This window comes from Lonchura striata, chromosome 3, assembly GCF_046129695.1.
Source record: "Lonchura striata isolate bLonStr1 chromosome 3, bLonStr1.mat, whole genome shotgun sequence".
In the NCBI taxonomy this organism is placed as follows: domain Eukaryota; kingdom Metazoa; phylum Chordata; class Aves; order Passeriformes; family Estrildidae; genus Lonchura; species Lonchura striata.
In genome coordinates, this window is record NC_134605.1 from 104,713,941 (window position 1) to 104,727,746 (window position 13,806).

Consider the following 13,806-nt stretch of genomic DNA (forward strand, 5'->3'; position numbering starts at 1 on the left):
AAGGGACAATAACAAAGGAAAAAATCCTTTTCAACTTCATTGGCTAGTAAGTTTCAGGAAATCATCAAAATAGTTCCTTTTCCAACAAAAATGAGTGGTTGTGAAGATAGCTCCAATCTAGACAATTTAATGGATGCACACACACATTCTTTAACAGCTTGTTCATCAGACAAACAAGACTACAAAGGGTTACCCGAGCTCACTTCATTTCCCTACTGCTGCTGGCTTTAGATAATGTTGACTCTATCAACAAGATTGTGGCTGTAGGTGTAAATTTATTAAGTTCCACACATCAAAATATTGTTCTATTTTTTAAGTTAGTAGAAGCTATGCTCTCCAATGGATACAGGGAGAAGCACAAAGCCAAATTTGTACTTCAAGGTCCAAACAGTACGATTTCTGCAGCATCAACCTTGGAAGAACATACTGTAGCAGTTTCTAGAGTGGACAAATTCAGAGGAAAAGAAGAGCATGGCCCAGCCTCCATGATACTTCTCAAATGCAAATCTGGTGCCACTACTCAGATCAACCAACCCCTCAAGCAGATGAATACAGAGAGTGCAGACACCTTACACTGGTTTGTAAAGGTCACGCACACTAAGATAATGTCTTTTTTTCACTAAGAAATGAATAAAGAACTGAAGGGGTTTGTAAGAGATCAGTGATCCCCTTGTGACTGTGGTGCAGGCTGTGGGTATTCTCAGTATTTCTGTAAGGTGTTCTGAGACCAGCACAACAAGTTTTATGACCCTTTCTGGCCATGATCACCCACCCACTACTTCTGGCTTCCTTGATTCTGTTCCTCATCTATAGAGAAGCTATGCTTTACACACTTTAAAATAAATTCTTATGTATTCCGTTAGCTTTATTTTTCCAGGCTGAATGTCACTCAGTTAATTCATCTATTCCTCAGTAAATATTTTGCAGCTGGTCTCTGTCCTCCCTTGTGTTTGAGGCTGTCTTTTAATGAAAAACAGCTCACTATTGATTAAAAGCCACAAACCTGATGTGCAACCAAGCCCAGAAGAGAACTTTTGAGTTATTAAAAAATATTTTGCAAATAATTTGTAATATAAAGGAATATTAAGAAGTAGAACAACGTGTGAATGGAAAGCAATTTTACACCAATCCATTACAGCAAGAACATCTCAAGGCCAAGAAATTAACAAAAGAGGACAAAGACATTAGAAGTCAAGAAATATTTAGAATTCTCTTAACAAACTCTAATTTAAAGCTACATACTGTAACTACAAAAGCCTCAGGTGTTTAAGACTTTACCTCAAAGAACAATATCTTTACTAACTGGCAGACTTTTCTACTGCAGATTTTTTTCCCATTTTTTGGAAGTATTTTGTTCTGACTATTGGAAATGAGAGACCAGGCAAGATTGACTTTGGACCTCTTTTCCACCTATTATTTCCTGTGTAAGTCAATAGTATATCTCAGTATGATGGTGTTTATAGTCATCCAATTTTAAGCTAATTTTTCAGCAATATTTGTCACTATTTCTTAAAAAAATCAACATTCTTGTTTACTGTATTATTACAAGCACTGAACATCAATTCTACTAGATTTGATTTTAAGAGTGGCTACAATTTACTTTGTTATTCCACATTTCTTACATAGAAGTCTGCGCAAAGCTCTTTATTGGTTTGCCCTTCTCTGACATTAAAACCTTACAGGTTTGTTCTTAAACCCAGTGCATAGTTCTCCCAGACATGGCTTGATGGTTTTGAAAATGATGGTGCCTTTCATTGTACCTTCATCAAGTACTCACCAGTTAAGAGAAAAATCTACTAAACTGTTCCATAAATACTAGGCACATATTTCCATACTGGCTTGCTTTTGATAGTCCTTTGTTCCTTCACTGATCAATAGCTTTGTAAAAAGCCTTTCCTAGTCTATCTTACCCCTCTGCAAACACAAAATGCATTTTCTTAGCTTCTGCTTTGACAATTGTGAAGTCAAACTTAAACAGTCTGTTTTCAACAAACAAACTGTTGTTGCTTTTGCAGGTACAAATGTAGGCTGTATCTGCACCAGTGTATGAAGTGGAGCCAAAAACTATTCCGAGGCCCTGAGGCCAAGTGGAATAGAATGGCTTGTTCCCACAGAATTAGATTCTTCCCCTACCCAAACTGCTTATGGGAACAATGCATGGCAGTGCAAACTCAACTGAGCCTGAATAGTTGGAGAATGTTAACTGGAGAAGGCTAAAACCATACCAGAATTTAGTCACATTTTATGAACTTTCAGATTTGCTTTAAACTAATGTCTGACATTAGGCTTGCTTTGCCTATATTTGTGTTTCCTCAGTCATTCTATGTTGCACCTGTTCACCTGTTTTGCTTGGTTCTTCTATGATAAACTGTCCCTCATTAAGTGTTCTGAAATTCTCAATGCTACTCTTATATATTTAATCAGCATTACAGGGCTGGAAGTGATCTCCATTGGTGTCTTTTTCTTAAGCTGACTCAATGGTACTGTGTTATTTTCCACAGGTACTTATGCATCCTGTCATTAGGAAACACACATGATGAAAGTTTCATTTTATCTTCATAGGAAATCCCATCTAGAATTCTGCTCATATCATTAACTCAAATCTCATCTGAATCACTTTTGTTGCAATGTACTCCATTATATATTACCTCATCTACCATGGACATGTAAGTTAAATTACTACCCTTCACTTGAAAACTCTTTCTATATTCTTCAGTTGTCTCCTGTTCAGTCTAAACAACTCTATTTTGTACCTCTCATAGGAGTCACCCGATTAAATGTGGATGTCTAAAGCTTAATTCTTCTTTCTTCACAGTCGGATGAAAGTACATGGTTCATGTCATCCTTAAGAACTGACCGAGATAGATTAGAGAAGTGTTACCTATTTCTCCACTGACTATGGCAGGATTTAAAGGGGATTAGTGAATGAATAGAGCTTTATGTTGTAAACATGTTAAATATTTCTGTTCTAGCACAGGTCTTGCCCTTTTGTGAAAATACAAAGCCAATCTGCCTCATCTTCAATCTGCCATATAATATCTGCCAATTGCTTTTTCTGCTCTATTACATATATATTACATATATATATATATATATATAAATATCTATGTAAAGCAATGCTCTGTGAGAAGTAGCTGAACAGTGTATGTTGTGGATTCCCTCCTCTACAACCATCAAGCATATCACATGCTGCACTTGAGACAGCTCCAAATTTTTTTAGAAGTCCCTTAAATCCATCTGTCATGCTCTGGTGGACATAATATTCAACAGGTCTCTTGTCTTTAATATATGGAGGCAAAGGCAAGCACATCCATCCTCCTGCTCTTCTTTCCCGAGAGTGTTGGGTCCCTTCATATTGATATTCCAGCACTGACAGTTCTCTCACCTGTGTCTGTTAAGACAATTAACTAATAATTTTTATGGTTTTTAAAGGTTTGCAGTGTGATTTTATTTTCCATACTTTAGAAATTTACATGACCTGCACATCACCTGCCACATCTACCACCATCCAGTAGTCCTTTTGTCCCTTATGATTTTCTTTCTCCACCATAATTTCACATCATTCATGAGCACAAATTTGCTCATAGTGATATAAGAGGGATTTTTTAATCTTTTCCGTTGAATTCATCATCAAGCGTCCTTTGCTAAATGTTTCAATGCTAATCACCTTTTCATGGCTAAGGAAGCCAAAGCTCCCATGATACTGGTCTGATTGAAAGTGCTCCAACCTCTGTGCATACTTGAAAATATTCTTTTGAGGAAGCAGAGTGATTTTAATAGCCAAGTTTTATGCCCTGTGAAAAACTTGCAACCTCATTACCCTGTCATTAGTCTCTCACTCTCTACAGTTTGTTTCCATACATCTTTCTTTCCTATATTGACACTGCAGCTTCCCAGGAGACTTCTGATGCTCTGCCTTACAAAACTGTCATTCACTGTCAGGTTTTTTTCACAGAATGAATCTGCTATTTCACCATTTGCCATTTAATTTCTATTACTGCTATTACATCACACTGTTATTTGTGTTGGCTAAGGACCATGCAGAGACTGGGGACATCTTCTGTCAGGTGCTGGCAGTACTGACATGGAAAAGCCTGAAGTGATGCTTTCTTCTATCACACAAGAGACTTCCACAAAACCTCCACAAATTCTTAGTCTCTTTCTTACAGAACATTTCCTTGATGCATCCCTTAGCAAATCTGGCTCACAGCAGGATAATTTCACAATAATCTATTATTACAAAATGCTTCAGAAATATTTTTAAATATGCAAAATGACAACTTTAAATTCCCACTCCTGTCCTCTGTAAAGGTAAATTGGACAATACAAAATTAAATTGATAATTTGCCAGTAATTGTAGCCAAAAGAAAGAGTCCCAAGTGCCTGACTGGATCTCTTTTTTTTTGCGTCTAAGAAAGAGTTATACTGCATGGGAGTGCTGACAGTCTCACTCTAGTTGGCTTCAGCAGCTCAGAGGCTAGTTAGGCTATCAGGAAAAATAACATTTCTGTTCCACAGATTTTACAGTTTATTTCTAAGTTGTTACTGCTGAGCATCGAGTTGCAGATATGCACACAGAGTTTTGCTTGTCCTTTCAAGGGACTACACACAGAGGGTACAAGAATAAAATAATTTGACTTCAATTGAATGATTATTGCCAAAGACTCTCCCATTAACAGAGTTGGGACTGTTCAGATTGGAGAAGCAAAGGCTCTGGGAGACCTTATGGCACCTTCCAATACCTAATGGAGCTATAAGAGAGCTGAGAGGGACTTTTACAAGGACATGGAGTAATAGGACAAGATGGAATGGCTTTAAATTGACAGAGAGCAAGTTTAGATTACATATTAGGAACAAATTTATTACCATGAGGGTGGTGAGACACTGGAATGGCTTGCCCAGGGAAGCTATGGGTGGCCCATCCCTGGAAGTATTCAAGGACAGGTTGGATGGGGCTTTGAGCAGCCTTTTCTAGTGGAAAGTACCCATGCCCATGGCAGGGGGGTTGGAACTGGATCATCTTTAAGGTCCTTTCCAAAATAAACCATTTTGTGAGTCTGTGATTTTCATGTGCTGCATAGTTCATCTGAACCTTGACATGCTGCAATACAACTCTTCAAAAAGTTCTTTAAAGCAAAGTTGCCTAAATTGCAAAGTTAAGAATAAATGCTACATTTGTATCAAAATGACCTGCAAAGAGTTTACTGAATTTTTGAAAATAATTTTACTTCAAAAAATATACTACTATCTGATCATATTTTTTGTCTTACTGTAAGGTTCTTCAGTGAAGTGTAACATTAGCTTCATTTCCAGTTTATCCTTTGCTCTTGAGGAAGAAATCCCTGTCATTACTCTGAAGGAGTCAGAAAACAGTGGCAAGAAATAATAATACCAAACAGCACTGTAATTTCCTATGAGGAAAACATATTTTCTACCAGTAATTATTGCCAACAGCAATCTTGGAAATATCGTATAACTTATTGTTTAAAACATCAAACAGAAGGAACTGCTTTGTATCAAGGATGACTAATGCAGGAACATGTGCTTCCACATATGCACAGACACATTAGATAAAATGTTGATGTTTAGAGGTTTACAAGATATAAACATTGACTTTGGGGTCTGCTTAAGTTTACACTTGAATTTAGAATTCAAACATAGCAGTTAATGTATAACCATGATGGACATGAATAGGCAGAAACAGCTGTAATTGTTATGGACAGGCTTCTCCAATCTGCTTGGTACTACAGTTGCAGAAGATCAGAACTATACAAGAAAATCAGTCAGCTGTGTTTGAGAAAGCAGAGTAGAGGCTAAAAGCAAAAGTAAAAAGTTATTCAACTATTATACCCAGGTGCTTTGCAAACAATAGATGCTTTGTTGGGGAGTGCGAAAAACACTCATTTACTTTGTGTGATGAAGCATGTGCAGATGAAGTGGCATGTGTGATGGAAAACTGAAATGTCCACAGGCTTAATCCTGCCTGAAGTTACTTTGGAACAACTCCCACCATCTTCAAACGACACAACTGTCCCTTAGGTAGAAAAATTCATCTCCAGCTTAAGCTCTTGCATACCGTGGCAGATGGCTGTGATGTTGGGATATCTGCCAGTGTCCAGACTTTGGTTATGGAAAGTGTGTGCTCTTATCCTGCAAGAGGGACACAGAAGGGTCTGCTGTAGATGGTGCTCATTCCATAAGGAATGGCCAGGATGGACACTGTCTGCAGCAATTCAGCATCTCCACCCTGTGGTTCCTGCCGGAGCTCTATGGGATTACCCTGCTTTGCTAGACAGTGGTCTAGCCTGAGAGTAGCTACTTGGAGGTCAGTTTAAGTGCCCTTCTGGACTGGGACCTGGTGCTGATTCTTTCTTGAGGAAGCCTCATGAAATTCAACATCAGGACCACTCATCCTTTAAAAAGGTGAACCTTCCTTCAACTGGAGTGGCTTTGATTCATAAGAAAGGTGGACTTTATACCACTTTGTACTTCATAAACATAATCCACTACTTTTAAAGCTCACTTTAAATAGATCTGACCTTTGCACTAAGCAGCAAGCAATCTCTTGTGCCACTGGAAAAGCCAGCATTTCCTTCCCAGATCCATGAAGATTCTGTAGGAATTTTCTCCTTGTCAACATTGTCACATTAAAGAATTATTGAGCACTGGTGGACATCTTCATGACAAGAAGCAGCAGCAAATGGATTGCCATATTGTTTTAGCTGATCATAGGAATTAAATCCAAACCAGCATGCTCTTCAGTCACATGGAATAACAGGTACTAAATTAACTACCTGCTTTGTACATGTCATTTTCAGAAAAAAACTTATTCCAAGACACAAATGTCTGGAGTTTACCCATGGGTATGGGTTTGGCACATGTTTAAGTAGTTTGCTGGTACTGCATGATGAAGGAGTTTGATGGATCATGCTAAATTTCTAACCAGTAAACACAAGTTATATCAGAACCATGAGTTCTACTTCAGATATTCCTTGGGGGAGTTTTGGCAGACACGTCTCATTCAAAAGGCATGAGCCTACTGCAGAAGGGAGTCCTTGCCCTGAATTCAGGGGGGTTTGTATTGGCCCAGGAAAAATGAAGTGCCAATTTGCAGATGACTGTCTGGCATAGTCTGACACAAAGCAACAGTAGCTGGTAGCACTTCACTGGCATACATTTATTTTCAACATCCTTTCTGCTTTGTTGATGTTACCTCTTCCTTTTTCATGCCATTTGCAACACATCATTAGAATCACTGCAAATCTGTGGGTGTAAATCGTGTCCCTGGGGATGAAGCCTCACCAGGGGTGAATAAACAATCTTCCCTTCCCCAACCAAATCCCAACTGTGCCTCACATTTCATGGAAATGATCAGCGGTTCCACTATCAAAACATTCACGCCTTATGAGTAATATTTATGATGGTAGTTTTTAATGTTGGGTTTTCCCCCAAGAAGAAAGAGAGGAATAATTAACAGAAACAGACCAAATGAGAAATTTCCACATTATTACTATTATTTTCATAAGGCTTTCACAGGAAAGTAAAAGCTTTTGCAAGTAATAAAAGTCCTCATTAAACATCTTTCTTTCTTTTTGAAATGGGGTAAATTATGAAGCAGATTAACTTTAATAAATAAATAGGACTATAAATACATAAAAGTCATTACCTTCCTCCAGTAATTTAATATGAGCATCCTACTCTGAAATAAGGAAAAGTTTATTCACTCACAGAAAGAATAGAGCAGATGTGAGGTTTTTCCATCAGCTTAAGTGGTGCCTTGGTAAGGTGAGTTGTCCGACTACATTAAACAAACATTTTAGTCAGGCATCACACAGGAAAATAAACAGTAGCAAAGGAAACATGAAAATATTAAAGACTGTTATTCTTTGGTGCCTTTTCCTGCAAAGCAGGTGATAAAATATTACTGTGTTTCCACAGGTAAGGAAACACGCTCTTAAACACTTTACAGAAACACATATTACCATCATCACTTAAAATGTCAGAAGTGGATAGGACTCAACTGTGACAGCACACAAGAGGCTGCTGAGAAATGCTGCAAGACCAGAGGGTTTTGCACACTGGGCCAGGCTGCTGGGCTACCTAAAGCAGCCCTCTGGCAGAGCAAATTCAGAGAGACAAAAAATATCTTGCAGAAGACAGCTGTAGTTACCTCATTTCAGGACAGAGTTCTCTTGAAGCCTAATTAATCAGATGTTAGTGAAGAGGGAGAGACTATCTGTTGTATCAATTCTTTGACCCTTCTGTCCCACTGAGCATCAAAGAATGCATATTGGAAGAGAGGAGACCTGCTGAGCTCCACTGTTTTTGCCCACCTGTGATATACTGCACTATGCTGCACAGATGTAACATGGTTTAGTTCATGATGGAATTTATGTGCCATGTCAGTAATTTCTGTTCACCATGAAATTTTGTCTGGCTATCCATCATGTCTGAAATTCTATACATATTTAAATAAAAAACACCCTTTAAATGGTTTCTGCATTGCAGCCAGAAGTTATCTACAGTGTACATTTATCAGAAGAAATAAAGCAATCACTTTTTACTACCAAGGCTTGGATTTCCATCAGCCTGGAAAACCATATTGAAAATGTCCTGGTCTAGGTTCAAAGATCTGCACAGTTACCCAGTGCCCGGAGTGTAGGGAAAGCTTTCATTCTCCTGCCTACTATGATGGTAGGATGGTAAAGATGTAGGTGTGAGATTGCAAGGTGCTTCCTGAAATATCAGTTTCTGTCTCTCTTTTGAAATGCAGTAATGCACCAGTCTGTCTGGCCAGTGTGGTTTGGGAAAGCTCCTCATGACAACATACACATATATATATATATATATATTTAAGTTAAACTAGCGGTAGGCAGTAGATCAACTAGCTGCCTTGGGATGCAGGTCTATGTAGGGTTCTGCTGCTGACCAGCTAAGTGATGCTGGCCAATAACTCATCCCTTGTCTTGAACACTGGGTGCTTTTCTGAACATGCTGGTACAGCATTTGAAATAATAAACCCTAGATGAGTACATAATGTGCATATCCTCCTTGGCTGTGCATGCCTCAATGGATAAGTTTTGTTCCATTCAGCATGGAAGGCAGAGCTCTTCTGATTTTGTTCCATTCAACAAAAACCAAAAGAACTATGCCTTCTGTGCTGAATTTACATCTGCTCATCATAACTTCTGCTGCATTTTAATTTAAAAATCAGAGCAAGAAATAAAGGTAAACTAAATTTTAGATGTGCAATTATACAACTTTTTAAAATATTGTTTTCAGGAGCAAAACCTTTTATTTCACCTTTCCATGTGAAGATTTTTATCAAGTGCTTACCTAATACCTTAAGAACTGATTTTTATCTCTGAAAAATACAAGCAGAGTAGGTGGAGGTGTTACTGAGTTCCATGAACACAACATGCTGCACTGTCCTTACCCAAGTATTTTAGTTAGATGAGTATTTCTACAGCACTTCAGTCCCAGAAAAAGAATTCCAAAAAATTGACCATCTTACTTGTCAGGAAACTGAGGTGAAAATGAAAAATGAGTTTTCAAAGAAGGCAGGAAATAAACAACAGGACTCTCATTAGAAATCAGGAACTGTAAATTCTACTCCAGACAAAGTATGAGATACCTGACTGTCCTAGCAACAAGGGTAAAAACTGCATAAAAAAATCTGGAACACATTGTTTTCTGGTATCTGAAGCAAAAAGAACAGTCAGTAGATTCTGAGTGGCATTTATCTCCCTCTGCTTTTGGTTTCTAGTAGAGAGTCCCTCTGTGATTAGTGAAATGCATCAGTCATTGCTGGGTGTGATTTGCCTTTCTTGCTTTAAAGCCAACTATTCAGACAGTGTGATGTTCATAGTGATCAGATGAAGAGCAACCATAATGTCACATTGAAAATCTCTCTTAAAAATAATTGGAATAGAAACAGATCTCAAGCCATGATAACTCCTGAGGCTGAGTAATTCAAACCCAGAATGCTACCTCCCAGTTGGCTTCCTGGAAAGAAACTTCTAAGATAATGAGTCGTCAATGTAAAAGCTTCTGTTCCATTTTCATAGCAACTGGAAGCTTACATTTTACTGGCTTTTGATGCAAATTTATCTCCAAGATGCTATTTGATAGTGTAAAATTTATCCCACAATAAAACCTTTTACTCTCTGGCACCTCAGGCATTTAATTTTGTTATCCTGTACATCTGACAGGGAGAAGCAGCTACTGCTGGGACACAAGCCTCAATACCTTAGCTGGGACTCGCTTCCTATACAGTCCTGTGGAGTGCCTGAAACTGCCATAGCCCCTTTTTCCTCTGTAAAACATGGGAAATTTAAATTCCACATGAAATCTGAATGTTTCCTCACTTGGAACAAGATAAAATTTGAAACACAACTGCGGAGTTTTATCTTAATTATTTGTTGTACAACTTCTGTCGGATGCTTAAATTAACTAGGCATCTCTTGTTTCTAGCTTTCATTCATGTGACAGCCTAAATGAATCTGAAAGCCTTGTTTCAGGCTTCTAATCCCCTCCTTCCCAACCTGCCCCAACAGTACAAAGCACATCTCCCAGGCTGCAGTGCTCCCCTGCTCCCCGACCAGGTTAAACAAACAGGGAGATTCCTCCAGGGAAGTCACAGGTTCAAGATCACAAAGGACCCACCTCATTTGGGCCAGTTAGAGGTCTTTCTTGCTATTGTGCTTATCTGTATCTTCCCTGTCATCCAGACATTAACCTCTGACCTGTGAGCCTGCCTCTCGAAAAAGCTGTGCAGTGTTTACCCATTATGTAATGTCTGTGCTTTTGTGGAAATTTTACAGAAACAAATGGAGGAAGTTTGCCAGTCAAACGGCTGGACAATAAATCCTGTCCCATGTAGATAGAATGGTTTACTGTCCCTGTAAGTCTGCTACTGGCATCTGTCACCGAAGCAATGTTTATAAATTTCAGGGCACTGGAGGGCAAAAGTATTCCAGCACTGCAAGACTGTACATGATTTGTAGAACCACCACCACTGTGTTAGATAGGGGGAGCCTTGTTTTGCTAGCCTGAATAAACAGAGTGAAAATGTTACAGATAAGTCAGGGTCACTAATGTTCAATATTCCTGTCTATTCATCTCCTAAGTTCATAAATGCTTGTTTGTTCATTGTAATGCTTTTTCTGCCCTAAGATATCTTTGCTAGAAGTTTAACCAGGTAAGCAAAAGCCCTTCAACCCCTCCCTTTTGCTTATTTCTTATAGATCCTTTATTATTTATACGCCCTATGTTCCCATCCTTCCTTAAAATCCATCTTCTTTACAGTCCCTGCTGTCTCTTCTCCTTCTGTGCTGTTTCCTCTTTGGGACAAGACATTCTATTATGTTCCCTTTCTGGACAGTGTCATCACAATTCCTCTTGCTGTGTAACTGGGGCTTCCATACATCATCAACTATGGAGTTAGGACAACAGAAAGATATGTTTGGATAAGAAGCAGGAACAAACATAATTTGGAACAGTGGGACAGATAGGTAATGTAATTCTTCCTTCACTGATTCTTTCAGCCAAGGGCCTGATCCTGCAGCAACTGAATGGAGCTTTTCACTCTCAGTGTCAATGGGAGAAGCACTTGGTCTTAGAGTTCTGCTGTAATTAAGTTTTCAAATCTCATTTCCTTTCAGAGGAGAGAAAACATTGTTGTGACTAAGCTTTGGATGTGGTAACGAATCCCTGGCAGGTTGGTTTGTTTTAACGGACGTATTAGATTTAAGGAAACTTTTACCATCTTTTCTGCCCTTAATCACAGCTTTTATTACAATTACAGTAATGCAACAGAGTTACATGCCAAATGCAATATATATATATTTTTAATGAGTTGACATGCAACCTTCCTGGAGAGAAGAAACAACTTCATTTGCTGAATATTTCTGAACCATATCTGGTAATTTATTAAGGGAAAAGGAAGTGTTCAGAAAATAATCTACCACAAATTCAGAGGCTTCAGCAACTCACAGATGAGCAGTCTCATCTGTGAGTTGTTGTGCTCGATTTAGCAAATTTTTGCTGAATGGTAACATTTTCTATTGTCCTCAAACAATAAAAGAGAAGGTTAACTTGCAATATCCGGATGCTCAAAGATTATTAATCCATGCATGTGGTCCTGAGTCACTGGGCTGTAAAACATCATCAGTTTCCAAAGATACAAACCAAAGGGGAATTCTGCTTGAGAGAGATGCTATCAAAAGCCCAAAAGAACTAGTTGCATCAATAAGACCTATTTATGCAAGTTTTACAAGACATTGGCTCCCAGGGGTAGAATTAATTCAGGCAACAAACTGAACATAGGCAGAGAACACATCCTATGAGTTAAGAGCCTTCAGCCTGGTTTCTTGACTCAATTTACCTTACAGCTAGGACACAGGTCAGACACTGGTACACACAGGAAATTACAACAGGCTGACAGACACACATCAACCTGGCTCATTCACCTGGGGACTAAAGAGCTCAGAGGGTCAGCCTCCAACAGCAGAACACAAAATCCGTTCTGTTAAATTATTCCTGCCGCTGCTGTGGCCTGGGCCAAACAACACATACAAACAATGGCTGGCCATGCCTTTTTGGAGGTTAACACAGGCCAAGGACCATTTCCAATACAACCCTGGCTGTGTATAACCTGTTTTTTTAGAGGTAAAAGTTTATCTGTGGGGACCAGAGAAGGATTCCTGGCTTGTGGAGGTGTGACCTCACAGACCTCCACATACCTTCTTCTGAGACAAAACTATCAAAGGAAGACACTTGAACACCCATGTAGGTATGACTGCATGGCTGCTTTCTCCTTGGTCACCAAGAAACTGTCATCAATTAATAGGAACTCAAGCAACAAACTACAGGAGTCCAATCAGAAATGTGCATTATCAACCAGGAGCCTGCTTTTGTCAGGCACAGGGCACTAAAAGGGAGTGACTGTCATTATGTCCTTCTTGTACAAGAAAAGTGGGGCTGTCCAGGCAGCACAAACCCATCCTGCTTTTGGTCTGTGTACAGTCCTACAGTGAGCCTCCCACACGGAGCCACACACCCACAGATCCATGAAAGCTACAGCCCCTCACTGCAATCCCAGTTATTCTGGCACATCTGTTTGGATGATTAGTAAGTAAAATTTAACTGATAGAAGACAGAGCCCAAGTGGAAATGTAGGAATGTGTTTTTACTACTATTAATGCAATCAAAACTTCCTTCTTGCTATTATTACTGTGTTAGCATGTCAATTCCATTCCAAATTGTTTTAAACTGTTAACTTACCAAAATACCTGGAGTATAGCACAATTCACGTTCTGGTTTTCATTCTAAACTTAACATAATATATCTGAAATTATTCTGCTTATTGAAGTTGTTTCTCTTGCTAGAATGTGCAAAATATATGTACAATATGCATTGGAGGAGCGTTAATCTTTTTCTTTATGCCCAAAGAAGTGCTGAAATTCAGTGCATAAAGTAACTTCTATGTGTCTTTGTAGGCTGAAGGTCCTTTCCTGAATTTACCAATATTCCAATTCAGATGACAGATTCTATACAGCTGGCTAAAACAGCTTAACAAAAACAAATGCAAAGAACTCTTTGTGAAACTGATTACTGATTTACAGTAACCATCCAATATGAATGAAATGCAAAGTAAGCAGAGGTAAGTCACATAAAGTAGATTGTAAAAAAAAGTGTTTTAATCACATGAGAAATCATGTCAGTAGTATATGCCAGTTTACTTAAGAAATATATATTCTTTGTAAAAATAATTTGTTATTTTGCCTTTAAGATTTTTTTTTTAAT

The 13,806-nt window shown here is 38.6% G+C and overlaps 1 protein-coding gene across 1 annotated transcript in view; it reads right to left on the reverse strand.

The window, feature by feature from the left end:
- LDAH (lipid droplet associated hydrolase) overlaps positions 1 to 13,806 on the reverse strand; it is a 122,611-nt gene that overhangs the window by 25,390 nt on the left and 83,415 nt on the right. The gene's annotated exons all lie outside the window — the stretch shown is intronic.